The 24,839-nt window shown below is 67.8% G+C and overlaps 11 non-coding genes across 11 annotated transcripts; all 11 read left to right on the forward strand.

The window, feature by feature from the left end:
* Window positions 1-1,592: 1,592 nt before the first annotated feature.
* LOC141411701 (5S ribosomal RNA) lies at window positions 1,593-1,711 on the forward strand. The gene has a single exon (XR_012436540.1). It is a non-coding gene; the product is annotated as a 5S ribosomal RNA (ribosomal RNA).
* Window positions 1,712-3,856: 2,145 nt separating this feature from the next.
* LOC141411702 (5S ribosomal RNA) lies at window positions 3,857-3,975 on the forward strand. Its single transcript, XR_012436541.1, has one exon. It is a non-coding gene; the product is annotated as a 5S ribosomal RNA (ribosomal RNA).
* A 2,145-nt stretch (window positions 3,976-6,120) lies between these two features.
* On the forward strand, window positions 6,121-6,239 carry LOC141411703 (5S ribosomal RNA). Its single transcript, XR_012436542.1, has one exon. It is a non-coding gene; the product is annotated as a 5S ribosomal RNA (ribosomal RNA).
* Window positions 6,240-8,384: 2,145 nt separating this feature from the next.
* On the forward strand, window positions 8,385-8,503 carry LOC141412510 (5S ribosomal RNA). The gene has a single exon (XR_012437352.1). It is a non-coding gene; the product is annotated as a 5S ribosomal RNA (ribosomal RNA).
* A 2,153-nt stretch (window positions 8,504-10,656) lies between these two features.
* LOC141411704 (5S ribosomal RNA) lies at window positions 10,657-10,775 on the forward strand. Its single transcript, XR_012436543.1, has one exon. It is a non-coding gene; the product is annotated as a 5S ribosomal RNA (ribosomal RNA).
* Window positions 10,776-12,920: 2,145 nt separating this feature from the next.
* Window positions 12,921-13,039, forward strand: LOC141411705 (5S ribosomal RNA). Its single transcript, XR_012436544.1, has one exon. It is a non-coding gene; the product is annotated as a 5S ribosomal RNA (ribosomal RNA).
* A 2,145-nt stretch (window positions 13,040-15,184) lies between these two features.
* LOC141412511 (5S ribosomal RNA) lies at window positions 15,185-15,303 on the forward strand. The gene has a single exon (XR_012437353.1). It is a non-coding gene; the product is annotated as a 5S ribosomal RNA (ribosomal RNA).
* A 2,153-nt stretch (window positions 15,304-17,456) lies between these two features.
* Window positions 17,457-17,575, forward strand: LOC141411706 (5S ribosomal RNA). Its single transcript, XR_012436545.1, has one exon. It is a non-coding gene; the product is annotated as a 5S ribosomal RNA (ribosomal RNA).
* A 2,131-nt stretch (window positions 17,576-19,706) lies between these two features.
* Window positions 19,707-19,825, forward strand: LOC141411707 (5S ribosomal RNA). The gene has a single exon (XR_012436546.1). It is a non-coding gene; the product is annotated as a 5S ribosomal RNA (ribosomal RNA).
* A 2,142-nt stretch (window positions 19,826-21,967) lies between these two features.
* On the forward strand, window positions 21,968-22,086 carry LOC141412717 (5S ribosomal RNA). The gene has a single exon (XR_012437559.1). It is a non-coding gene; the product is annotated as a 5S ribosomal RNA (ribosomal RNA).
* A 2,159-nt stretch (window positions 22,087-24,245) lies between these two features.
* LOC141412518 (5S ribosomal RNA) lies at window positions 24,246-24,364 on the forward strand. The gene has a single exon (XR_012437360.1). It is a non-coding gene; the product is annotated as a 5S ribosomal RNA (ribosomal RNA).
* Window positions 24,365-24,839: the final 475 nt, after the last annotated feature.

The raw sequence follows: 24,839 nt of genomic DNA on the forward strand, positions 1-24,839 counted from the left end.
AGGGACAGAGGGCGCAGGCCGCCAGAGCTCCGGATGCCAGCGGCAGCTCCCCGTCCCGCTCAAAGGGAGGGAGGGCCGCCGCTGGCGCCCAGTCGCCTGTGCCACCCTCCGGGTCTCAAAGCACTCCTCAGTCAGCTCAAGGACCGGGGCCACCTGGCCTTCGGGGTCACATGGGCTTGGGCACGACGGAAGGGACCGCTTGCCCCCGTGGAACAGACATTCTCCCCGTGGACAACCTCAGGTGCCAGGACCCTCTGCTCCGCCTTGGAAAACCCACCTTCTGCAATGTATGCCCAACGCAATCAGGCCGAGCAGATTGACCCCCTCGGCCCGGCCCCAGTGTGTGATGGGGCTCTGTGCGTGAGGGCTTGCTCTTCCCCACCTACACCTGGCACGGCATCTAACACACACACACACACACACACACACCACGCAGAGACACCCAGACCACGCACGCACGCACGGGGACGCACCCTCCTCTCCCCCACCCCACACACGAGCAGCCGAAGGACAAGAGGGTATGGCTGGGGCCTGAGCGGGAACAAGCGAAGCCTTGGTTTGCGGCCCCTCGGCCAACTGCATCAGGATTTTTGTCTGGGCTCGGAGGCCAGAGGATCTCTGCCATTTGCTAGCAGGGCCAGGGATGGCAGGAGGGTGGGTACGGGGCTCAGCCAGGGCCAGTTCTGCTGGCACGATCCTGTAGCACGTGGCCGCGTAGCACGGGGCCGGGTCTGAAGGAGGCCAAGCAGGGGCACAAGACCCAGCAGCGGCACAGGGAAGAGGCCCAGGGCACCCAGGAGCAGACGAGACCCGGGAGTCGTGCGTGCTTGGCGTGGCCGCGGGCCCCGTGACGCCCGAGGACTCGAGTGCTCAGCCCCGTGTAGTGGCCGCGAAGGCCTGCCTGGGAGAAACGCCCCGGGAGGCCGGCAGGAACCCGGGATCGGAAGGGATGTGGAGGGGCCCCGGGTCGGAGGAGATGGCTTTGGCTGTGTTTGGTTTTGTTTCTTCTTCCCAAGATCCCGGGTGTGAAAGGGGCCAGAGGTGAAGTCCTGGGCTGGAAAGCCTCACGATTCAGCCCCGCAGCCCCAGGCCCTGAGTGTGGAGGAGGGCGGAGCGGGTCGGCGAAGGGCGCGGCTGCCGTTTTCCTGATGGGCTGGAGGGGCAGTGGCGCTTTCCGGACGAAGAGGACCGGAAGGGTCCCCGAGACCTCCGCTGGGAGCCACGCACCCACCCAAGGATACGGCTCCAGGAGGCGACGGAGGAGGGCGGCTGCTTGCCCTGGCCCGAGCTGTGCGTCCCCCGCCTTGGCCACAGCAGTGGACATTCCCAGAAGAACAAGCGCCCGAGAGCACTGAGAAATTTTCCCCCGAGAAAACTTGACCCTCGTCCTGGCAGCAGGACACCTCGGGAAGAAAGCCACCCAGCGGCCACCTGGGCGAGACCGGCTGCCCGAGCAGGCGCGCGGGGCCTCTGGCCGCTGGCCCCGGGCTGCCAGCCCCCACCCGGACTCCCAGCCGTGCCAGGAGAGCAGCGTGGAGACGCACGCCGGGGCCCTCGGCAGGCTCTTGGGGCTCCCGGAGGCGGCGGCTAGCGTCTACGGCCATACCACCCTGAACGCGCCCGATCTCGTCTGATCTCGGAAGCTAAGCAGGGTCGGGCCTGGTTAGTACTTGGATGGGAGACCGCCTGGGAATACCGGGTGCTGTAGGCTTTTGCTCCTCCCTCCCTCGCTGCTCCTTTTGTCTTCGGGGACTTCGCCACCACCCCCCCCACCACCACCACCACCCCCAGCACCACCACCACCACCACCACCACAACGACCCACCGTGACCACGACCCCGACCCCGTCCGGGCCACCCGCCAGACCCACGCACACCGAATCCTCACAGCTACGTCCCCGAATCCTCTCCCCTCCCCACACTCTCCTGGGGCGCGCGCCCGCGACACGGGTCACCAGCGAGGTTGGTCCCAGGCCACGTTGGGGACCGCTCCCCAACTGCCCTCCAGGCGGGCGGGGAGGGACGTGCGGAAGCCATGAGAAAGTGGGTCCTGCACCCCAGCGGGCCCCACAGCGGGACGCGCCACACCTGGGCTCGCCACAAGGTGGTGCACTGGGTCCAGGGCAAGACGCCAGGGGACAGAGAAGCAGGGAGCCTCAGTCGGGTGCTGCTCCACGTCGCGCTCCGTCGCTCAACCCAAGACAGGGCAGCCAGCGCGCGACCTCTACGTGGGATCCCGCCTCCCACGGCAGAGCCTGCGGTCACAGGGACAGAGGGAGCAGGCCGCCAGAGCTCCGGATGCCAGCGGCAGCTCCCCGTCCCGCTCAAAGGGAGGGAGGGCCGCCGCTGGCGCCCAGTCGCCTGTGCCACCCTCCGGGTCTCAAAGCACTCCTCAGTCAGCTCAAGGACCGGGGCCACCTGGCCTTCGGGGTCACATGGGCTTGGGCACGACGGAAGGGACCGCTTGCCCCCGTGGAACAGACATTCTCCCCGTGGACAACCTCAGGTGCCGGGACCCTCTGCTCCGCCTTGGAAAACCCACCTTCTGCAATGTATGTCCAACGCAATCAGGCCGAGCAGATTGACCCCCTCGGCCCGGCCCCAGTGTGTGATGGGGCTCTGTGCGTGAGGGCTTGCTCTTCCCCACCTACACCTGGCACGGCATCTAACACACACACACACACACACACACACCACGCAGAGACACCCAGACCACGCACGCACGCACGGGGACGCACCCTCCTCTCCCCCACCCCACACACGAGCAGCCGAAGGACAAGAGGGTATGGCTGGGGCCTGAGCGGGAACAAGCGAAGCCTTGGTTTGCGGCCCCTCGGCCAACTGCATCAGGATTTTTGTCTGGGCTCGGAGGCCAGAGGATCTCTGCCATTTGCTAGCAGGGCCAGGGATGGCAGGAGGGTGGGTACGGGGCTCAGCCAGGGCCAGTTCTGCTGGCACGATCCTGTAGCACGTGGCCGCGTAGCACGGGGCCGGGTCTGAAGGAGGCCAAGCAGGGGCACAAGACCCAGCAGCGGCACAGGGAAGAGGCCCAGGGCACCCAGGAGCAGACGAGACCCGGGAGTCGTGCGTGCTTGGCGTGGCCGCGGGCCCCGTGACGCCCGAGGACTCGAGTGCTCAGCCCCGTGTAGTGGCCGCGAAGGCCTGCCTGGGAGAAACGCCCCGGGAGGCCGGCAGGAACCCGGGATCGGAAGGGATGTGGAGGGGCCCCGGGTCGGAGGAGATGGCTTTGGCTGTGTTTGGTTTTGTTTCTTCTTCCCAAGATCCCGGGTGTGAAAGGGGCCAGAGGTGAAGTCCTGGGCTGGAAAGCCTCACGATTCAGCCCCGCAGCCCCAGGCCCTGAGTGTGGAGGAGGGCGGAGCGGGTCGGCGAAGGGCGCGGCTGCCGTTTTCCTGATGGGCTGGAGGGGCAGTGGCGCTTTCCGGACGAAGAGGACCGGAAGGGTCCCCGAGACCTCCGCTGGGAGCCACGCACCCACCCAAGGATACGGCTCCAGGAGGCGACGGAGGAGGGCGGCTGCTTGCCCTGGCCCGAGCTGTGCGTCCCCCGCCTTGGCCACAGCAGTGGACATTCCCAGAAGAACAAGCGCCCGAGAGCACTGAGAAATTTTCCCCCGAGAAAACTTGACCCTCGTCCTGGCAGCAGGACACCTCGGGAAGAAAGCCACCCAGCGGCCACCTGGGCGAGACCGGCTGCCCGAGCAGGCGCGCGGGGCCTCTGGCCGCTGGCCCCGGGCTGCCAGCCCCCACCCGGACTCCCAGCCGTGCCAGGAGAGCAGCGTGGAGACGCACGCCGGGGCCCTCGGCAGGCTCTTGGGGCTCCCGGAGGCGGCGGCTAGCGTCTACGGCCATACCACCCTGAACGCGCCCGATCTCGTCTGATCTCGGAAGCTAAGCAGGGTCGGGCCTGGTTAGTACTTGGATGGGAGACCGCCTGGGAATACCGGGTGCTGTAGGCTTTTGCTCCTCCCTCCCTCGCTGCTCCTTTTGTCTTCGGGGACTTCGCCACCACCCCCCCCACCACCACCACCACCCCCAGCACCACCACCACCACCACCACCACAACGACCCACCGTGACCACGACCCCGACCCCGTCCGGGCCACCCGCCAGACCCACGCACACCGAATCCTCACAGCTACGTCCCCGAATCCTCTCCCCTCCCCACACTCTCCTGGGGCGCGCGCCCGCGACACGGGTCACCAGCGAGGTTGGTCCCAGGCCACGTTGGGGACCGCTCCCCAACTGCCCTCCAGGCGGGCGGGGAGGGACGTGCGGAAGCCATGAGAAAGTGGGTCCTGCACCCCAGCGGGCCCCACAGCGGGACGCGCCACACCTGGGCTCGCCACAAGGTGGTGCACTGGGTCCAGGGCAAGACGCCAGGGGACAGAGAAGCAGGGAGCCTCAGTCGGGTGCTGCTCCACGTCGCCCTCCGTCGCTCAACCCAAGACAGGGCAGCCAGCGCGCGACCTCTACGTGGGATCCCGCCTCCCACGGCAGAGCCTGCGGTCACAGGGACAGAGGGCGCAGGCCGCCAGAGCTCCGGATGCCAGCGGCAGCTCCCCGTCCCGCTCAAAGGGAGGGAGGGCCGCCGCTGGCGCCCAGTCGCCTGTGCCACCCTCCGGGTCTCAAAGCACTCCTCAGTCAGCTCAAGGACCGGGGCCACCTGGCCTTCGGGGTCACATGGGCTTGGGCACGACGGAAGGGACCGCTTGCCCCCGTGGAACAGACATTCTCCCCGTGGACAACCTCAGGTGCCGGGACCCTCTGCTCCGCCTGGGAAAACCCACCTTCTGCAATGTATGCCCAACGCAATCAGGCCGAGCAGATTGACCCCCTCGGCCCGGCCCCAGTGTGTGATGGGGCTCTGTGCGTGAGGGCTTGCTCTTCCCCACCTACACCAGGCACGGCATCTAACACACACACACACACACACACACACCACGCAGAGACACCCAGACCACGCACGCACGCACGGGGACGCACCCTCCTCTCCCCCACCCCACACACGAGCAGCCGAAGGACAAGAGGGTATGGCTGGGGCCTGAGCGGGAACAAGCGAAGCCTTGGTTTGCGGCCCCTCGGCCAACTGCATCAGGATTTTTGTCTGGGCTCGGAGGCCAGAGGATCTCTGCCATTTGCTAGCAGGGCCAGGGATGGCAGGAGGGTGGGTACGGGGCTCAGCCAGGGCCAGTTCTGCTGGCACGATCCTGTAGCACGTGGCCGCGTAGCACGGGGCCGGGTCTGAAGGAGGCCAAGCAGGGGCACAAGACCCAGCAGAGGCACAGGGAAGAGGCCCAGGGCACCCAGGAGCAGACGAGACCCGGGAGTCGTGCGTGCTTGGCGTGGCCGCGGGCCCCGTGACGCCCGAGGACTCGAGTGCTCAGCCCCGTGTAGTGGCCGCGAAGGCCTGCCTGGGAGAAACGCCCCGGGAGGCCGGCAGGAACCCGGGATCGGAAGGGATGTGGAGGGGCCCCGGGTCGGAGGAGATGGCTTTGGCTGTGTTTGGTTTTGTTTCTTCTTCCCAAGATCCCGGGTGTGAAAGGGGCCAGAGGTGAAGTCCTGGGCTGGAAAGCCTCACGATTCAGCCCCGCAGCCCCAGGCCCTGAGTGTGGAGGAGGGCGGAGCGGGTCGGCGAAGGGCGCGGCTGCCGTTTTCCTGATGGGCTGGAGGGACAGTGGCGCTTTCCGGACGAAGAGGACCGGAAGGGTCCCCGAGACCTCCGCTGGGAGCCACGCACCCACCCAAGGATACGGCTCCAGGAGGCGACGGAGGAGGGCGGCTGCTTGCCCTGGCCCGAGCTGTGCGTCCCCCGCCTTGGCCACAGCAGTGGACATTCCCAGAAGAACAAGCGCCCGAGAGCACTGAGAAATGTTCCCCCGAGAAAACTTGACCCTCGTCCTGGCAGCAGGACACCTCGGGAAGAAAGCCACCCAGCGGCCACCTGGGCGAGACCGGCTGCCCGAGCAGGCGCGCGGGGCCTCTGGCCGCTGGCCCCGGGCTGCCAGCCCCCACCCGGACTCCCAGCCGTGCCAGGAGAGCAGCGTGGAGACGCACGCCGGGGCCCTCGGCAGGCTCTTGGGGCTCCCGGAGGCGGCGGCTAGCGTCTACGGCCATACCACCCTGAACGCGCCCGATCTCGTCTGATCTCGGAAGCTAAGCAGGGTCGGGCCTGGTTAGTACTTGGATGGGAGACCGCCTGGGAATACCGGGTGCTGTAGGCTTTTGCTCCTCCCTCCCTCGCTGCTCCTTTTGTCTTCGGGGACTTCGCCACCACCCCCCCCACCACCACCACCACCCCCAGCACCACCACCACCACCACCACCACAACGACCCACCGTGACCACGACCCCGACCCCGTCCGGGCCACCCGCCAGACCCACGCACACCGAATCCTCACAGCTACGTCCCCGAATCCTCTCCCCTCCCCACACTCTCCTGGGGCGCGCGCCCGCGACACGGGTCACCAGCGAGGTTGGTCCCAGGCCACGTTGGGGACCGCTCCCCAACTGCCCTCCAGGCGGGCGGGGAGGGACGTGCGGAAGCCATGAGAAAGTGGGTCCTGCACCCCAGCGGGCCCCACAGCGGGACGCGCCACACCTGGGCTCGCCACAAGGTGGTGCACTGGGTCCAGGGCAAGACGCCAGGGGACAGAGAAGCAGGGAGCCTCAGTCGGGTGCTGCTCCACGTCGCGCTCCGTCGCTCAACCCAAGACAGGGCAGCCAGCGCGCGACCTCTACGTGGGATCCCGCCTCCCACGGCAGAGCCTGCGGTCACAGGGACAGAGGGCGCAGGCCGCCAGAGCTCCGGACGCCAGCGGCAGCTCCCCGTCCCGCTCAAAGGGAGGGAGGGCCGCCGCTGGCGCCCAGTCGCCTGTGCCACCCTCCGGGTCTCAAAGCACTCCTCAGTCAGCTCAAGGACCGGGGCCACCTGGCCTTCGGGGTCACATGGGCTTGGGCACGACGGAAGGGACCGCTTGCCCCCGTGGAACAGACATTCTCCCCGTGGACAACCTCAGGTGCCGGGACCCTCTGCTCCGCCTTGGAAAACCCACCTTCTGCAATGTATGCCCAACGCAATCAGGCCGAGCAGATTGACCCCCTCGGCCCGGCCCCAGTGTGTGATGGGGCTCTGTGCGTGAGGGCTTGCTCTTCCCCACCTACACCAGGCACGGCATCTAACACACACACACACACACACACACACCACGCAGAGACACCCAGACCACGCACGCACGCACGGGGACGCACCCTCCTCTCCCCCACCCGACACACGAGCAGCCGAAGGACAAGAGGGTATGGCTGGGGCCTGAGCGGGAACAAGCGAAGCCTTGGTTTGCGGCCCCTCGGCCAACTGCATCAGGATTTTTGTCTGGGCTCGGAGGCCAGAGGATCTCTGCCATTTGCTAGCAGGGCCAGGGATGGCAGGAGGGTGGGTACGGGGCTCAGCCAGGGCCAGTTCTGCTGGCACGATCCTGTAGCACGTGGCCGCGTAGCACGGGGCCGGGTCTGAAGGAGGCCAAGCAGGGGCACAAGACCCAGCAGCGGCACAGGGAAGAGGCCCAGGGCACCCAGGAGCAGACGAGACCCGGGAGTCGTGCGTGCTTGGCGTGGCCGCGGGCCCCGTGACGCCCGAGGACTCGAGTGCTCAGCCCCGTGTAGTGGCCGCGAAGGCCTGCCTGGGAGAAACGCCCCGGGAGGCCGGCAGGAACCCGGGATCGGAAGGGATGTGGAGGGGCCCCGGGTCGGAGGAGATGGCTTTGGCTGTGTTTGGTTTTGTTTCTTCTTCCCAAGATCCCGGGTGTGAAAGGGGCCAGAGGTGAAGTCCTGGGCTGGAAAGCCTCACGATTCAGCCCCGCAGCCCCAGGCCCTGAGTGTGGAGGAGGGCGGAGCGGGTCGGCGAAGGGCGCGGCTGCCGTTTTCCTGGTGGGCTGGAGGGGCAGTGGCGCTTTCCGGACGAAGAGGACCGGAAGGGTCCCCGAGACCTCCGCTGGGAGCCACGCACCCACCCAAGGATACGGCTCCAGGAGGCGACGGAGGAGGGCGGCTGCTTGCCCTGGCCCGAGCTGTGCGTCCCCCGCCTTGGCCACAGCAGTGGACATTCCCAGAAGAACAAGCGCCCGAGAGCACTGAGAAATTTTCCCCCGAGAAAACTTGACCCTCGTCCTGGCAGCAGGACACCTCGGGAAGAAAGCCACCCAGCGGCCACCTGGGCGAGACCGGCTGCCCGAGCAGGCGCGTGGGGCCTCTGGCCGCTGGCCCCGGGCTGCCAGCCCCCACCCGGACTCCCAGCCGTGCCAGGAGAGCAGCGTGGAGACGCACGCCGGGGCCCTCGGCAGGCTCTTGGGGCTCCCGGAGGCGGCGGCTAGCGTCTACGGCCATACCACCCTGAACGCGCCCGATCTCGTCTGATCTCGGAAGCTAAGCAGGGTCGGGCCTGGTTAGTACTTGAATGGGAGACCGCCTGGGAATACCGGGTGCTGTAGGCTTTTGCTCCTCCCTCCCTCGCTGCTCCTTTTGTCTTCGGGGACTTCGCCACCACCCCCCCCACCACCACCACCACCCCCAGCACCACCACCACCACCACCACCACAACGACCCACCGTGACCACGACCCCGACCCCGTCCGGGCCACCAGCCAGACCCACGCACACCGAATCCTCACAGCTACGTCCCCGAATCCTCTCCCCTCCCCACACTCTCCTGGGGCGCGCGCCCGCGACACGGGTCACCAGCGAGGTTGGTCCCAGGCCACGTTGGGGACCGCTCCCCAACTGCCCTCCAGGCGGGCGGGGAGGGACGTGCGGAAGCCATGAGAAAGTGGGTCCTGCACCCCAGCGGGCCCCACAGCGGGACGCGCCACACCTGGGCTCGCCACAAGGTGGTGCACTGGGTCCAGGGTAAGACGCCAGGGGACAGAGAAGCAGGGAGCCTCAGTCGGGTGCTGCTCCACGTCGCGCTCCGTCGCTCAACCCAAGACAGGGCAGCCAGCGCGCGACCTCTACGTGGGATCCCGCCTCCCACGGCAGAGCCTGCGGTCACAGGGACAGAGGGCGCAGGCCGCCAGAGCTCCGGATGCCAGCGGCAGCTCCCCGTCCCGCTCAAAGGGAGGGAGGGCCGCCGCTGGCGCCCAGTCGCCTGTGCCACCCTCCGGGTCTCAAAGCACTCCTCAGTCAGCTCAAGGACCGGGGCCACCTGGCCTTCGGGGTCACATGGGCTTGGGCACGACGGAAGGGACCGCTTGCCCCCGTGGAACAGACATTCTCCCCGTGGACAACCTCAGGTGCCGGGACCCTCTGCTCCGCCTTGGAAAACCCACCTTCTGCAATGTATGCCCAACGCAATCAGGCCGAGCAGATTGACCCCCTCGGCCCGGCCCCAGTGTGTGATGGGGCTCTGTGCGTGAGGGCTTGCTCTTCCCCACCTACACCAGGCACGGCATCTAACACACACACACACACACACACACACACACACACCACGCAGAGACACCCAGACCACGCACGCACGCACGGGGACGCACCCTCCTCTCCCCCACCCCACACACGAGCAGCCGAAGGACAAGAGGGTATGGCTGGGGCCTGAGCGGGAACAAGCGAAGCCTTGGTTTGCGGCCCCTCGGCCAACTGCATCAGGATTTTTGTCTGGGCTCGGAGGCCAGAGGATCTCTGCCATTTGCTAGCAGGGCCAGGGATGGCAGGAGGGTGGGTACGGGGCTCAGCCAGGGCCAGTTCTGCTGGCACGATCCTGTAGCACGTGGCCGCGTAGCACGGGGCCGGGTCTGAAGGAGGCCAAGCAGGGGCACAAGACCCAGCAGCGGCACAGGGAAGAGGCCCAGGGCACCCAGGAGCAGACGAGACCCGGGAGTCGTGCGTGCTTGGCGTGGCCGCGGGCCCCGTGACGCCCGAGGACTCGAGTGCTCAGCCCCGTGTAGTGGCCGCGAAGGCCTGCCTGGGAGAAACGCCCCGGGAGGCCGGCAGGAACCCGGGATCGGAAGGGATGTGGAGGGGCCCCGGGTCGGAGGAGATGGCTTTGGCTGTGTTTGGTTTTGTTTCTTCTTCCCAAGATCCCGGGTGTGAAAGGGGCCAGAGGTGAAGTCCTGGGCTGGAAAGCCTCACCATTCAGCCCCGCAGCCCCAGGCCCTGAGTGTGGAGGAGGGCGGAGCGGGTCGGCGAAGGGCGCGGCTGCCGTTTTCCTGATGGGCTGGAGGGGCAGTGGCGCTTTCCGGACGAAGAGGACCGGAAGGGTCCCCGAGACCTCCGCTGGGAGCCACGCACCCACCCAAGGATACGGCTCCAGGAGGCGACGGAGGAGGGCGGCTGCTTGCCCTGGCCCGAGCTGTGCGTCCCCCGCCTTGGCCACAGCAGTGGACATTCCCAGAAGAACAAGCGCCCGAGAGCACTGAGAAATTTTCCCCCGAGAAAACTTGACCCTCGTCCTGGCAGCAGGACACCTCGGGAAGAAAGCCACCCAGCGGCCACCTGGGCGAGACCGGCTGCCCGAGCAGGCGCGCGGGGCCTCTGGCCGCTGGCCCCGGGCTGCCAGCCCCCACCCGGACTCCCAGCCGTGCCAGGAGAACAGCGTGGAGACGCACGCCGGGGCCCTCGGCAGGCTCTTGGGGCTCCCGGAGGCGGCGGCTAGCGTCTACGGCCATACCACCCTGAACGCGCCCGATCTCGTCTGATCTCGGAAGCTAAGCAGGGTCGGGCCTGGTTAGTACTTGGATGGGAGACCGCCTGGGAATACCGGGTGCTGTAGGCTTTTGCTCCTCCCTCCCTCGCTGCTCCTTTTGTCTTCGGGGACTTCGCCACCACCCCCCCCCCTACCACCACCACCCCCAGCACCACCACCACCACCACCACCACAACGACCCACCGTGACCACGACCCCGACCCCGTCCGGGCCACCCGCCAGACCCACGCACACCGAATCCTCACAGCTACGTCCCCGAATCCTCTCCCCTCCCCACACTCTCCTGGGGCGCGCGCCCGCGACACGGGTCACCAGCGAGGTTGGTCCCAGGCCACGTTGGGGACCGCTCCCCAACTGCCCTCCAGGCGGGCGGGGAGGGACGTGCGGAAGCCATGAGAAAGTGGGTCCTGCACCCCAGCGGGCCCCACAGCGGGACGCGCCACACCTGGGCTCGCCACAAGGTGGTGCACTGGGTCCAGGGCAAGACGCCAGGGGACAGAGAAGCAGGGAGCCTCAGTCGGGTGCTGCTCCACGTCGCGCTCCGTCGCTCAACCCAAGACAGGGCAGCCAGCGCGCGACCTCTACGTGGGATCCCGCCTCCCACGGCAGAGCCTGCGGTCACAGGGACAGAGGGCGCAGGCCGCCAGAGCTCCGGACGCCAGCGGCAGCTCCCCGTCCCGCTCAAAGGGAGGGAGGGCCGCCGCTGGCGCCCAGTCGCCTGTGCCACCCTCCGGGTCTCAAAGCACTCCTCAGTCAGCTCAAGGACCGGGGCCACCTGGCCTTCGGGGTCACATGGGCTTGGGCACGACGGAAGGGACCGCTTGCCCCCGTGGAACAGACATTCTCCCCGTGGACAACCTCAGGTGCCGGGACCCTCTGCTCCGCCTTGGAAAACCCACCTTCTGCAATGTATGCCCAACGCAATCAGGCCGAGCAGATTGACCCCCTCGGCCCGGCCCCAGTGTGTGATGGGGCTCTGTGCGTGAGGGCTTGCTCTTCCCCACCTACACCAGGCACGGCATCTAACACACACACACACACACACACACACCACGCAGAGACACCCAGACCACGCACGCACGCACGGGGACGCACCCTCCTCTCCCCCACCCCACACACGAGCAGCCGAAGGACAAGAGGGTATGGCTGGGGCCTGAGCGGGAACAAGCGAAGCCTTGGTTTGCGGCCCCTCGGCCAACTGCATCAGGATTTTTGTCTGGGCTCGGAGGCCAGAGGATCTCTGCCATTTGCTAGCAGGGCCAGGGATGGCAGGAGGGTGGGTACGGGGCTCAGCCAGGGCCAGTTCTGCTGGCACGATCCTGTAGCACGTGGCCGCGTAGCACGGGGCCGGGTCTGAAGGAGGCCAAGCAGGGGCACAAGACCCAGCAGCGGCACAGGGAAGAGGCCCAGGGCACCCAGGAGCAGACGAGACCCGGGAGTCGTGCGTGCTTGGCGTGGCCGCGGGCCCCGTGACGCCCGAGGACTCGAGTGCTCAGCCCCGTGTAGTGGCCGCGAAGGCCTGCCTGGGAGAAACGCCCCGGGAGGCCGGCAGGAACCCGGGATCGGAAGGGATGTGGAGGGGCCCCGGGTCGGAGGAGATGGCTTTGGCTGTGTTTGGTTTTGTTTCTTCTTCCCAAGATCCCGGGTGTGAAAGGGGCCAGAGGTGAAGTCCTGGGCTGGAAAGCCTCACGATTCAGCCCCGCAGCCCCAGGCCCTGAGTGTGGAGGAGGGCGGAGCGGGTCGGCGAAGGGCGCGGCTGCCGTTTTCCTGATGGGCTGGAGGGGCAGTGGCGCTTTCCGGACGAAGAGGACCGGAAGGGTCCCCGAGACCTCCGCTGGGAGCCACGCACCCACCCAAGGATACGGCTCCAGGAGGCGACGGAGGAGGGCGGCTGCTTGCCCTGGCCCGAGCTGTGCGTCCCCCGCCTTGGCCACAGCAGTGGACATTCCCAGAAGAACAAGCGCCCGAGAGCACTGAGAAATTTTCCCCCGAGAAAACTTGACCCTCGTCCTGGCAGCAGGACACCTCGGGAAGAAAGCCACCCAGCGGCCACCTGGGCGAGACCGGCTGCCCGAGCAGGCGCGCGGGGCCTCTGGCCGCTGGCCCCGGGCTGCCAGCCCCCACCCGGACTCCCAGCCGTGCCAGGAGAGCAGCGTGGAGACGCACGCCGGGGCCCTCGGCAGGCTCTTGGGGCTCCCGGAGGCGGCGGCTAGCGTCTACGGCCATACCACCCTGAACGCGCCCGATCTCGTCTGATCTCGGAAGCTAAGCAGGGTCGGGCCTGGTTAGTACTTGGATGGGAGACCGCCTGGGAATACCGGGTGCTGTAGGCTTTTGCTCCTCCCTCCCTCGCTGCTCCTTTTGTCTTCGGGGACTTCGCCACCACCCCCCCCACCACCACCACCACCCCCAGCACCACCACCACCACCACCACCACAACGACCCACCGTGACCACGACCCCGACCCCGTCCGGGCCACCCGCCAGACCCACGCACACCGAATCCTCACAGCTACGTCCCCGAATCCTCTCCCCTCCCCACACTCTCCTGGGGCGCGCGCCCGCGACACGGGTCACCAGCGAGGTTGGTCCCAGGCCACGTTGGGGACCGCTCCCCAACTGCCCTCCAGGCGGGCGGGGAGGGACGTGCGGAAGCCATGAGAAAGTGGGTCCTGCACCCCAGCGGGCCCCACAGCGGGACGCGCCACACCTGGGCTCGCCACAAGGTGGTGCACTGGGTCCAGGGCAAGACGCCAGGGGACAGAGAAGCAGGGAGCCTCAGTCGGGTGCTGCTCCACGTCGCGCTCCGTCGCTCAACCCAAGACAGGGCAGCCAGCGCGCGACCTCTACGTGGGATCCCGCCTCCCACGGCAGAGCCTGCGGTCACAGGGACAGAGGGCGCAGGCCGCCAGAGCTCCGGATGCCAGCGGCAGCTCCCCGTCCCGCTCAAAGGGAGGGAGGGCCGCCGCTGGCGCCCAGTCGCCTGTGCCACCCTCCGGGTCTCAAAGCACTCCTCAGTCAGCTCAAGGACCGGGGCCACCTGGCCTTCGGGGTCACATGGGCTTGGGCACGACGGAAGGGACCGCTTGCCCCCGTGGAACAGACATTCTCCCCGTGGACAACCTCAGGTGCCGGGACCCTCTGCTCCGCCTTGGAAAACCCACCTTCTGCAATGTATGCCCAACGCAATCAGGCCGAGCAGATTGACCCCCTCGGCCCGGCCCCAGTGTGTGATGGGGCTCTGTGCGTGAGGGCTTGCTCTTCCCCACCTACACCAGGCACGGCATCTAACACACACACACACACACACACACACCACGCAGAGACACCCAGACCACGCACGCACGCACGGGGACGCACCCTCCTCTCCCCCACCCGACACACGAGCAGCCGAAGGACAAGAGGGTATGGCTGGGGCCTGAGCGGGAACAAGCGAAGCCTTGGTTTGCGGCCCCTCGGCCAACTGCATCAGGATTTTTGTCTGGGCTCGGAGGCCAGAGGATCTCTGCCATTTGCTAGCAGGGCCAGGGATGGCAGGAGGGTGGGTACGGGGCTCAGCCAGGGCCAGTTCTGCTGGCACGATCCTGTAGCACGTGGCCGCGTAGCACGGGGCCGGGTCTGAAGGAGGCCAAGCAGGGGCACAAGACCCAGCAGCGGCACAGGGAAGAGGCCCAGGGCACCCAGGAGCAGACGAGACCCGGGAGTCGTGCGTGCTTGGCGTGGCCGCGGGCCCCGTGACGCCCGAGGACTCGAGTGCTCAGCCCCGTGTAGTGGCCGCGAAGGCCTGCCTGGGAGAAACGCCCCGGGAGGCCGGCAGGAACCCGGGATCGGAAGGGATGTGGAGGGGCCCCGGGTCGGAGGAGATGGCTTTGGCTGTGTTTGGTTTTGTTTCTTCTTCCCAAGATCCCGGGTGTGAAAGGGGCCAGAGGTGAAGTCCTGGGCTGGAAAGCCTCACGATTCAGCCCCGCAGCCCCAGGCCCTGAGTGTGGAGGAGGGCGGAGCGGGTCGGCGAAGGGCGCGGCTGCCGTTTTCCTGGTGGGCTGGAGGGGCAGTGGCGCTTTCCGGACGAAGAGGACCGGAAGGGTCCCCGAGACCTCCGCTGGGAGCCACGCACCCACCCAAGGATACGGCTCCAGGAGGCGACGGAGGAGGGCGGCTGCTTGCCCTGGCCCGAGCTGTGCGTCCCCCGCCTTGGCCACAGCAGTGGACATTCCCAGAAGAACAAGCGCCCGAGAGCACTGAGAAATTTTCCCCCGAGAAAACTTGACCCTCGTCCTGGCAGCAGGACACCTCGGGAAGAAAGCCACCCAGCGGCCACCTGGGCGAGACCGGCTGCCCGAGCAGGCGCGCGGGGCCTCTGGCCGCTGGCCCCGGGCTGCCAGCCCCCACCCGGACTCCCAGCCGTGCCAGGAGAGCAGCGTGGAGACGCACGCCGGGGCCCTCGGCAGGCTCTTGGGGCTCCCGGAGGCGGCGGCTAGCGTCTACGGCCATACCACCCTGAACGCGCCCGATCTCGTCTGATCTCGGAAGCTAAGCAGGGTCGGGCCTGGTTAGTACTTGAATGGGAGACCGCCTGGGAATACCGGGTGCTGTAGGCTTTTGCTCCTCCCTCCCTCGCTGCTCCTTTTGTCTTCGGGGACTTCGCCACCACCCCCCCCACCACCACCACCACCCCCAGCACCACCACCACCACCACCACCACAACGACCCACCGTGACCACGACCCCGACCCCGTCCGGGCCACCCGCCAGACCCACGCACACCGAATCCTCACAGCTACGTCCCCGAATCCTCTCCCCTCCCCACACTCTCCTGGGGCGCGCGCCCGCGACACGGGTCACCAGCGAGGTTGGTCCCAGGCCACGTTGGGGACCGCTCCCCAACTGCCCTCCAGGCGGGCGGGGAGGGACGTGCGGAAGCCATGAGAAAGTGGGTCCTGCACCCCAGCGGGCCCCACAGCGGGACGCGCCACACCTGGGCTCGCCACAAGGTGGTGCACTGGGTCCAGGGTAAGACGCCAGGGGACAGAGAAGCAGGGAGCCTCAGTCGGGTGCTGCTCCACGTCGCGCTCCGTCGCTCAACCCAAGACAGGGCAGCCAGCGCGCGACCTCTACGTGGGATCCCGCCTCCCACGGCAGAGCCTGCGGTCACAGGGACAGAGGGCGCAGGCCGCCAGAGCTCCGGATGCCAGCGGCAGCTCCCCGTCCCGCTCAAAGGGAGGGAGGGCCGCCGCTGGCGCCCAGTCGCCTGTGCCACCCTCCGGGTCTCAAAGCACTCCTCAGTCAGCTCAAGGACCGGGGCCACCTGGCCTTCGGGGTCACATGGGCTTGGGCACGACGGAAGGGACCGCTTGCCCCCGTGGAACAGACATTCTCCCCGTGGACAACCTCAGGTGCCGGGACCCTCTGCTCCGCCTTGGAAAACCCACCTTCTGCAATGTATGCCCAACGCAATCAGGCCGAGCAGATTGACCCCCTCGGCCCGGCCCCAGTGTGTGATGGGGCTCTGTGCGTGAGGGCTTGCTCTTCCCCACCTACACCAGGCACGGCATCTAACACACACACACACACACACACACACACACACACCACGCAGAGACACCCAGACCACGCACGCACGCACGGGGACGCACCCTCCTCTCCCCCACCCCACACACGAGCAGCCGAAGGACAAGAGGGTATGGCTGGGGCCTGAGCGGGAACAAGCGAAGCCTTGGTTTGCGGCCCCTCGGCCAACTGCATCAGGATTTTTGTCTGGGCTCGGAGGCCAGAGGATCTCTGCCATTTGCTAGCAGGGCCAGGGATGGCAGGAGGGTGGGTACGGGGCTCAGCCAGGGCCAGTTCTGCTGGCACGATCCTGTAGCACGTGGCCGCGTAGCACGGGGCCGGGTCTGAAGGAGGCCAAGCAGGGGCACAAGACCCAGCAGCGGCACAGGGAAGAGGCCCAGGGCACCCAGGAGCAGACGAGACCCGGGAGTCGTGCGTGCTTGGCGTGGCCGCGGGCCCCGTGACGCCCGAGGACTCGAGTGCTCAGCCCCGTGTAGTGGCCGCGAAGGCCTGCCTGGGAGAAACGCCCCGGGAGGCCGGCAGGAACCCGGGATCGGAAGGGATGTGGAGGGGCCCCGGGTCGGAGGAGATGGCTTTGGCTGTGTTTGGTTTTGTTTCTTCTTCCCAAGATCCCGGGTGTGAAAGGGGCCAGAGGTGAAGTCCTGGGCTGGAAAGCCTCACGATTCAGCCCCGCAGCCCCAGGCCCTGAGTGTGGAGGAGGGCGGAGCGGGTCGGCGAAGGGCGCGGCTGCCGTTTTCCTGATGGGCTGGAGGGGCAGTGGCGCTTTCCGGACGAAGAGGACCGGAAGGGTCCCCGAGACCTCCGCTGGGAGCCACGCACCCACCCAAGGATACGGCTCCAGGAGGCGACGGAGGAGGGCGGCTGCTTGCCCTGGCCCGAGCTGTGCGTCCCCCGCCTTGGCCACAGCAGTGGACATTCCCAGAAGAACAAGCGCCCGAGAGCACTGAGAAATTTTCCCCCGAGAAAACTTGACCCTCGTCCTGGCAGCAGGACACCTCGGGAAGAAAGCCACCCAGCGGCCACCTGGGCGAGACCGGCTGCCCGAGCAGGCGCGCGGGGCCTCTGGCCGCTGGCCCCGGGCTGCCAGCCCCCACCCGGACTCCCAGCCGTGCCAGGAGAGCAGCGTGGAGACGCACGCCGGGTACCTCGGCAGGCTCTTGGGGCTCCCGGAGGCGGCGGTTAGCGTCTACGGCCATACCACCCTGAACGCGCCCGATCTCGTCTGATCTCGGAAGCTAAGCAGGGTCGGGCCTGGTTAGTACTTGGATGGGAGACCGCCTGGGAATACCGGGTGCTGTAGGCTTTTGCTCCTCCCTCCCTCGCTGCTCCTTTTGTCTTCGGGGACTTCGCCACCACCCCCCCCACCACCACCACCACCCCCAGCACCACCACCACCACCACCACCACAACGACCCACCGTGACCACGACCCCGACCCCGTCCGGGCCACCCGCCAGACCCACGCACACCGAATCCTCACAGCTACGTCCCCGAATCCTCTCCCCTCCCCACACTCTCCTGGGGCGCGCGCCCGCGACACGGGTCACCAGCGAGGTTGGTCCCAGGCCACGTTGGGGACCGCTCCCCAACTGCCCTCCAGGCGGGCGGGGAGGGACGTGCGGAAGCCATGAGAAAGTGGGTCCTGCAACCCAGCGGGCCCCACAGCGGGACGCGCCACACCTGGGCTCGCCACAAGGTGGTGCACTGGGTCCAGGGCAAGACGCCAGGGGACAGAGAAGCAGGGAGCCTCAGTCGGGTGCTGCTCCACGTCGCCCTCCGTCGCTCAACCCAAGACAGGGCAGCCAGCGCGCGACCTCTACGTGGGATCCCGCCTCCCACGGCAGAGCCTGCGGTCACAGGGACAGAGGGCGCAGGCCGCCAGAGCTCCGGATGCCAGCGGCAGCTCCCCGTCCCGCTCAAAGGGAGGGAGGGCCGCCGCTGGCGCCCAGTCGCCTGTGCCACCCTCCGGGTCTCAAAGCACTCCTCAGTCAGCTCAAGGACCGGGGCCACCTGGCCTTCGGGGTCACATGGGCTTGGGCACGACGGAAGGGACCGCTTGCCCCCGTGGAACAGACATTCTCCCCGTGGACAACCTCAGGTGCCGGGACCCTCTGCTCCGCCTTGGAAAACCCACCTTCTGCAATGTATGCCCAACGCAATCAGGCCGAGCAGATTGACCCCCTCGGCCCGGCCCCAGTGTGTGATGGGGCTCTGTGCGTGAGGGCTTGCTCTTCCCCACCTACACCAGGCACGGCATCTAACACACACACACCACGCAGAGACACCCAGACCACGCACGCACGCACGGGGACGCACCCTCCTCTCCCCCACCCCACACACGAGCAGCCGAAGGACAAGAGGGTATGGCTGGGGCCTGAGCGGGAACAAGCGAAGCCTTGGTTTGCGGCCCCTCGGCCAACTGCATCAGGATTTTTGTCTGGGCTCGGAGGCCAGAGGATCTCTGCCATTTGCTAGCAGGGCCAGGGATGGCAGGAGGGTGGGTACGGGGCTCAGCCAGGGCCAGTTCTGCTGGCACGATCCTGTAGCACGTGGCCGCGTAGCACGGGGCCGGGTCTGAAGGAGGCCAAGCAGGGGCACAAGACCCAGCAGCGGCACAGGGAAGAGGCCCAGGGCACCCAGGAGCAGACGAGACCCGGGAGTCGTGCGTGCTTGGCGTGGCCGCGGGCCCCGTGACGCCCGAGGACTCGAGTGCTCAGCCCCGTGTAGTGGCCGCGAAGGCCTGCCTGGGAGAAACGCCCCGGGAGGCCGGCAGGAACCCGGGATCGGAAGGGATGTGGAGGGGCCCCGGGTCGGAGGAGATGGCTTTGGCTGTGTTTGGTTTTGTTTCTTCTTCCCAAGATCCCGGGTGTGAAAGGGGCCAGAGGTGAAGTCCTGGGCTGGAAAGCCTCACGATTCAGCCCCGCAGCCCCAGGCCCTGAGTGTGGAGGAGGGCGGAGCGGGTCGGCGAAGGGCGCGGCTGCCGTTTTCCTGATGGGCTGGAGGGGCAGTGGCGCTTTCCGGACGAAGAGGACCGGAAGGGTCCCCGAGACCTCCGTTGGGAGCCACGCACCCACCCAAGGATACGGCTCCAGGAGGCGACGGAGGAGGGCGGCTGCTTGCCCTGGCCCGAGCTGTGCGTCCCCCGCCTTGGCCACAGCAGTGGACATTCCCAGAAGAACAAGCGCCCGAGAGCACTGAGAAATTTTCCCCCGAGAAAACTTGACCCTCGTCCTGGCAGCAGGACACCTCGGGAAGAAAGCCACCCAGCGGCCACCTGGGCGAGACCGGCTGCCCGAGCAGGCGCGCGGGGCCTCTGGCCGCTGGCCCCGGGCTGCCAGCCCCCACCCGGACTCCCAGCCGTGCCAGGAGAGCAGCGTGGAGACGCACGCCGGGGCCCTCGGCAGGCTCTTGGGGCTCCCGGAGGCGGCGGCTAGCGTCTACGGCCATACCACCCTGAACGCGCCCGATCTCGTCTGATCTCGGAAGCTAAGCAGGGTCGGGCCTGGTTAGTACTTGGATGGGAGACCGCCTGGGAATACCGGGTGCTGTAGGCTTTTGCTCCTCCCTCCCTCGCTGCTCCTTTTGTCTTCGGGGACTTCGCCACCACCCCCCCCACCACCACCACCACCCCCAGCACCACCACCACCACCACCACCACAACGACCCACCGTGACCACGACCCCGACCCCGTCCGGGCCACCCGCCAGACCCACGCACACCGAATCCTCACAGCTACGTCCCCGAATCCTCTCCCCTCCCCACACTCTCCTGGGGCGCGCGCCCGCGACACGGGTCACCAGCGAGGTTGGTCCCAGGCCACGTTGGGGACCGCTCCCCAACTGCCCTCCAGGCGGGCGGGGAGGGACGTGCGGAAGCCATGAGAAAGTGGGTCCTGCACCCCAGCGGGCCCCACAGCGGGACGCGCCACACCTGGGCTCGCCACAAGGTGGTGCACTGGGTCCAGGGCAAGACGCCAGGGGACAGAGAAGCAGGGAGCCTCAGTCGGGTGCTGCTCCACGTCGCGCTCCGTCGCTCAACCCAAGACAGGGCAGCCAGCGCGCGACCTCTACGTGGGATCCCGCCTCCCACGGCAGAGCCTGCGGTCACAGGGACAGAGGGCGCAGGCCGCCAGAGCTCCGGATGCCAGCGGCAGCTCCCCGTCCCGCTCAAAGGGAGGGAGGGCCGCCGCTGGCGCCCAGTCGCCTGTGCCACCCTCCGGGTCTCAAAGCACTCCTCAGTCAGCTCAAGGACCGGGGCCACCTGGCCTTCGGGGTCACATGGGCTTGGGCACGACGGAAGGGACCGCTTGCCCCCGTGGAACAGACATTCTCCCCGTGGACAACCTCAGGTGCCGGGACCCTCTGCTCCGCCTTGGAAAACCCACCTTCTGCAATGTATGCCCAACGCAATCAGGCCGAGCAGATTGACCCCCTCGGCCCGGCCCCAGTGTGTGATGGGGCTCTGTGCGTGAGGGCTTGCTCTTCCCCACCTACACCAGGCACGGCATCTAACACACACACACACACACACACACACCACGCAGAGACACCCAGACCACGCACGCACGCACGGGGACGCACCCTCCTCTCCCCCACCCCACACACGAGCAGCCGAAGGACAAGAGGGTATGGCTGGGGCCTGAGCGGGAACAAGCGAAGCCTTGGTTTGCGGCCCCTCGGCCAACTGCATCAGGATTTTTGTCTGGGCTCGGAGGCCAGAGGATCTCTGCCATTTGCTAGCAGGGCCAGGGATGGCAGGAGGGTGGGTACGGGGCTCAGCCAGGGCCAGTTCTGCTGGCACGATCCTGTAGCACGTGGCCGCGTAGCACGGGGCCGGGTCTGAAGGAGGCCAAGCAGGGGCACAAGACCCAGCAGCGGCACAGGGAAGAGGCCCAGGGCACCCAGGAGCAGACGAGACCCGGGAGTCGTGCGTGCTTGGCGTGGCCGCGGGCCCCGTGACGCCCGAGGACTCGAGTGCTCAGCCCCGTGTAGTGGCCGCGAAGGCCTGCCTGGGAGAAACGCCCCGGGAGGCCGGCAGGAACCCGGGATCGGAAGGGATGTGGAGGGGCCCCGGGTCGGAGGAGATGGCTTTGGCTGTGTTTGGTTTTGTTTCTTCTTCCCAAGATCCCGGGTGTGAAAGGGGCCAGAGGTGAAGTCCTGGGCTGGAAAGCCTCACGATTCAGCCCCGCAGCCCCAGGCCCTGAGTGTGGAGGAGGGCGGAGCGGGTCGGCGAAGGGCGCGGCTGCCGTTTTCCTGATGGGCTGGAGGGGCAGTGGCGCTTTCCGGACGAAGAGGACCGGAAGGGTCCCCGAGACCTCCGCTGGGAGCCACGCACCCACCCAAGGATACGGCTCCAGGAGGCGACGGAGGAGGGCGGCTGCTTGCCCTGGCCCGAGCTGTGCGTCCCCCGCCTTGGCCACAGCAGTGGACATTCCCAGAACAAGCGCCCGAGAGCACTGAGAAATTTTCCCCCGAGAAAACTTGACCCTCGTCCTGGCAGCAGGACACCTCGGGAAGAAAGCCACCCAGCGGCCACCTGGGCGAGACCGGCTGCCCGAGCAGGCGCGCGGGGCCTCTGGCCGCTGGCCCCGGGCTGCCAGCCCCCACCCGGACTCCCAGCCGTGCCAGGAGAGCAGCGTGGAGACGCACGCCGGGGCCCTCGGCAGGCTCTTGGGGCTCCCGGAGGCGGCGGCTAGCGTCTACGGCCATACCACCCTGAACGAGCCCGATCTCGTCTGATCTCGGAAGCTAAGCAGGGTCGGGCCTGGTTAGTACTTGGATGGGAGACCGCCTGGGAATACCGGGTGCTGTAGGCTTTTGCTCCTCCCTCCCTCGCTGCTCCTTTTGTCTTCGGGGACTTCGCCACCACCCCCCCCACCACCACCACCACCCCCAGCACCACCACCACCACCACCACCACAACGACCCACCGTGACCACGACCCCGACCCCGTCCAGGCCACCCGCCAGACCCACGCACACCGAATCCTCACAGCTACGTCCCCGAATCCTCTCCCCTCCCCACACTCTCCTGGGGCGCGCGCCCACGACACGGGTCACCAGCGAGGTTGGTCCCAGGCCACGTTGGGGACCGCTCCCCAACTGCCCTCCAGGCGGGCGGGGAGGGACGTGCGGAAGCCATGAGAAAGTGGGTCCTGCACCCCAGCGGGCCCCACAGCGGGACGCGCCACACCTGGGCTCGCCACAAGGTGGTGCACTGGGTCCAGGGCAAGACGCCAGGGGACAGAGAAGCAGGGAGCCTCAGTCGGGTGCTGCTCCACGTCGCGCTCCGTCGCTCAACCCAAGACAGGGCAGCCAGCGCGCGACCTCTACGTGGGATCCCGCCTCCCACGGCAGAGCCTGCGGTCACAGGGACAGAGGGCGCAGGCCGCCAGAGCTCCGGATGCCAGCGGCAGCTCCCCGTCCCGCTCAAAGGGAGGGAGGGCCGCCGCTGGCGCCCAGTCGCCTGTGCCACCCTCCGGGTCTCAAAGCACTCCTCAGTCAGCTCAAGGACCGGGGCCACCTGGCCTTCGGGGTCACATGGGCTTGGGCACGACGGAAGGGACCGCTTGCCCCCGTGGAACAGACATTCTCCCCGTGGACAACCTCAGGTGCCGGGACCCTCTGCTCCGCCTTGGAAAACCCACCTTCTGCAATGTATGCCCAACGCAATCAGGCCGAGCAGATTGACCCCCTCGGCCCGGCCCCAGTGTGTGATGGGGCTCTGTGCGTGAGGGCTTGCTCTTCCCCACCTACACCAGGCACGGCATCTAACACACACACACACACACACACACACACACACACACACACCACGCAGAGACACCCAGACCACGCACGCACGCACGGGGACGCACCCTCCTCTCCCCCACCCCACACATGAGCAGCCGAAGGACAAGAGGGTATGGCTGGGGCCTGAGCGGGAACAAGCGAAGCCTTGGTTTGCGGCCCCTCGGCCAACTGCATCAGGATTTTTGTCTGGGCTCGGAGGCCAGAGGATCTCTGCCATTTGCTAGCAGGGCCAGGGATGGCAGGAGGGTGGGTACGGGGCTCAGCCAGGGCCAGTTCTGCTGGCACGATCCTGTAGCACGTGGCCGCGTAGCACGGGGCCGGGTCTGAAGGAGGCCAAGCAGGGGCACAAGACCCAGCAGCGGCACAGGGAAGAGGCCCAGGGCACCCAGGAGCAGACGAGACCCGGGAGTCGTGCGTGCTTGGCGTGGCCGCGGGCCCCGTGACGCCCGAGGACTCGAGTGCTCAGCCCCGTGTAGTGGCCGCGAAGGCCTGCCTGGGAGAAACGCCCCGGGAGGCCGGCAGGAACCCGGGATCGGAAGGGATGTGGAGGGGCCCCGGGTCGGAGGAGATGGCTTTGGCTGTGTTTGGTTTTGTTTCTTCTTCCCAAGATCCCGGGTGTGAAAGGGGCCAGAGGTGAAGTCCTGGGCTGGAAAGCCTCACGATTCAGCCCCGCAGCCCCAGGCCCTGAGTGTGGAGGAGGGCGGAGCGGGTCGGCGAAGGGCGCGGCTGCCGTTTTCCTGATGGGCTGGAGGGGCAGTGGCGCTTTCCGGACGAAGAGGACCGGAAGGGTCCCCGAGACCTCCGCTGGGAGCCACGCACCCACCCAAGGATACGGCTCCAGGAGGCGACGGAGGAGGGCGGCTGCTTGCCCTGGCCCGAGCTGTGCGTCCCCCGCCTTGGCCACAGCAGTGGACATTCCCAGAAGAACAAGCGCCCGAGAGCACTGAGAAATTTTCCCCCGAGAAAACTTGACCCTCGTCCTGGCAGCAGGACACCTCGGGAAGAAAGCCACCCAGCGGCCACCTGGGCGAGACCGGCTGCCCGAGCAGGCGCGCGGGGCCTCTGGCCGCTGGCCCCGGGCTGCCAGCCCCCACCCGGACTCCCAGCCGTGCCAGGAGAGCAGCGTGGAGACGCACGCCGGGGCCCTCGGCAGGCTCTTGGGGCTCCCGGAGGCGGCGGCTAGCGTCTACGGCCATACCACCCTGAACGCGCCCGATCTCGTCTGATCTCGGAAGCTAAGCAGGGTCGGGCCTGGTTAGTACTTGGATGGGAGACCGCCTGGGAATACCGGGTGCTGTGGGCTTTTGCTCCTCCCTCCCTCGCTGCTCCTTTTGTCTTCGGGGACTTCGCCACCACCCCCCCCACCACCACCACCACCCCCAGCACCACCACCACCACCACCACCACAACGACCCACCGTGACCACGACCCCGACCCCGTCCGGGCCACCCGCCAGACCCACGCACACCGAATCCTCACAGCTACGTCCCCGAATCCTCTCCCCTCCAAACACTCTCCTGGGGCGCGCGCCCGCGACACGGGTCACCAGCGAGGTTGGTCCCAGGCCACGTTGGGGACCGCTCCCCAACTGCCCTCCAGGCGGGCGGGGAGGGACGTGCGGAAGCCATGAGAAAGTGGGTCCTGCACCCCAGCGGGCCCCACAGCGGGACGCGCCACACCTGGGCTCGCCACAAGGTGGTGCACTGGGTCCAGGGCAAGACGCCAGGGGACAGAGAAGCAGGGAGCCTCAGTCGGGTGCTGCTCCACGTCGCGCTCCG

The sequence above is a fragment of the Castor canadensis genome, chromosome 10, assembly GCF_047511655.1.
Source record: "Castor canadensis chromosome 10, mCasCan1.hap1v2, whole genome shotgun sequence".
Taxonomy (NCBI): domain Eukaryota; kingdom Metazoa; phylum Chordata; class Mammalia; order Rodentia; family Castoridae; genus Castor; species Castor canadensis.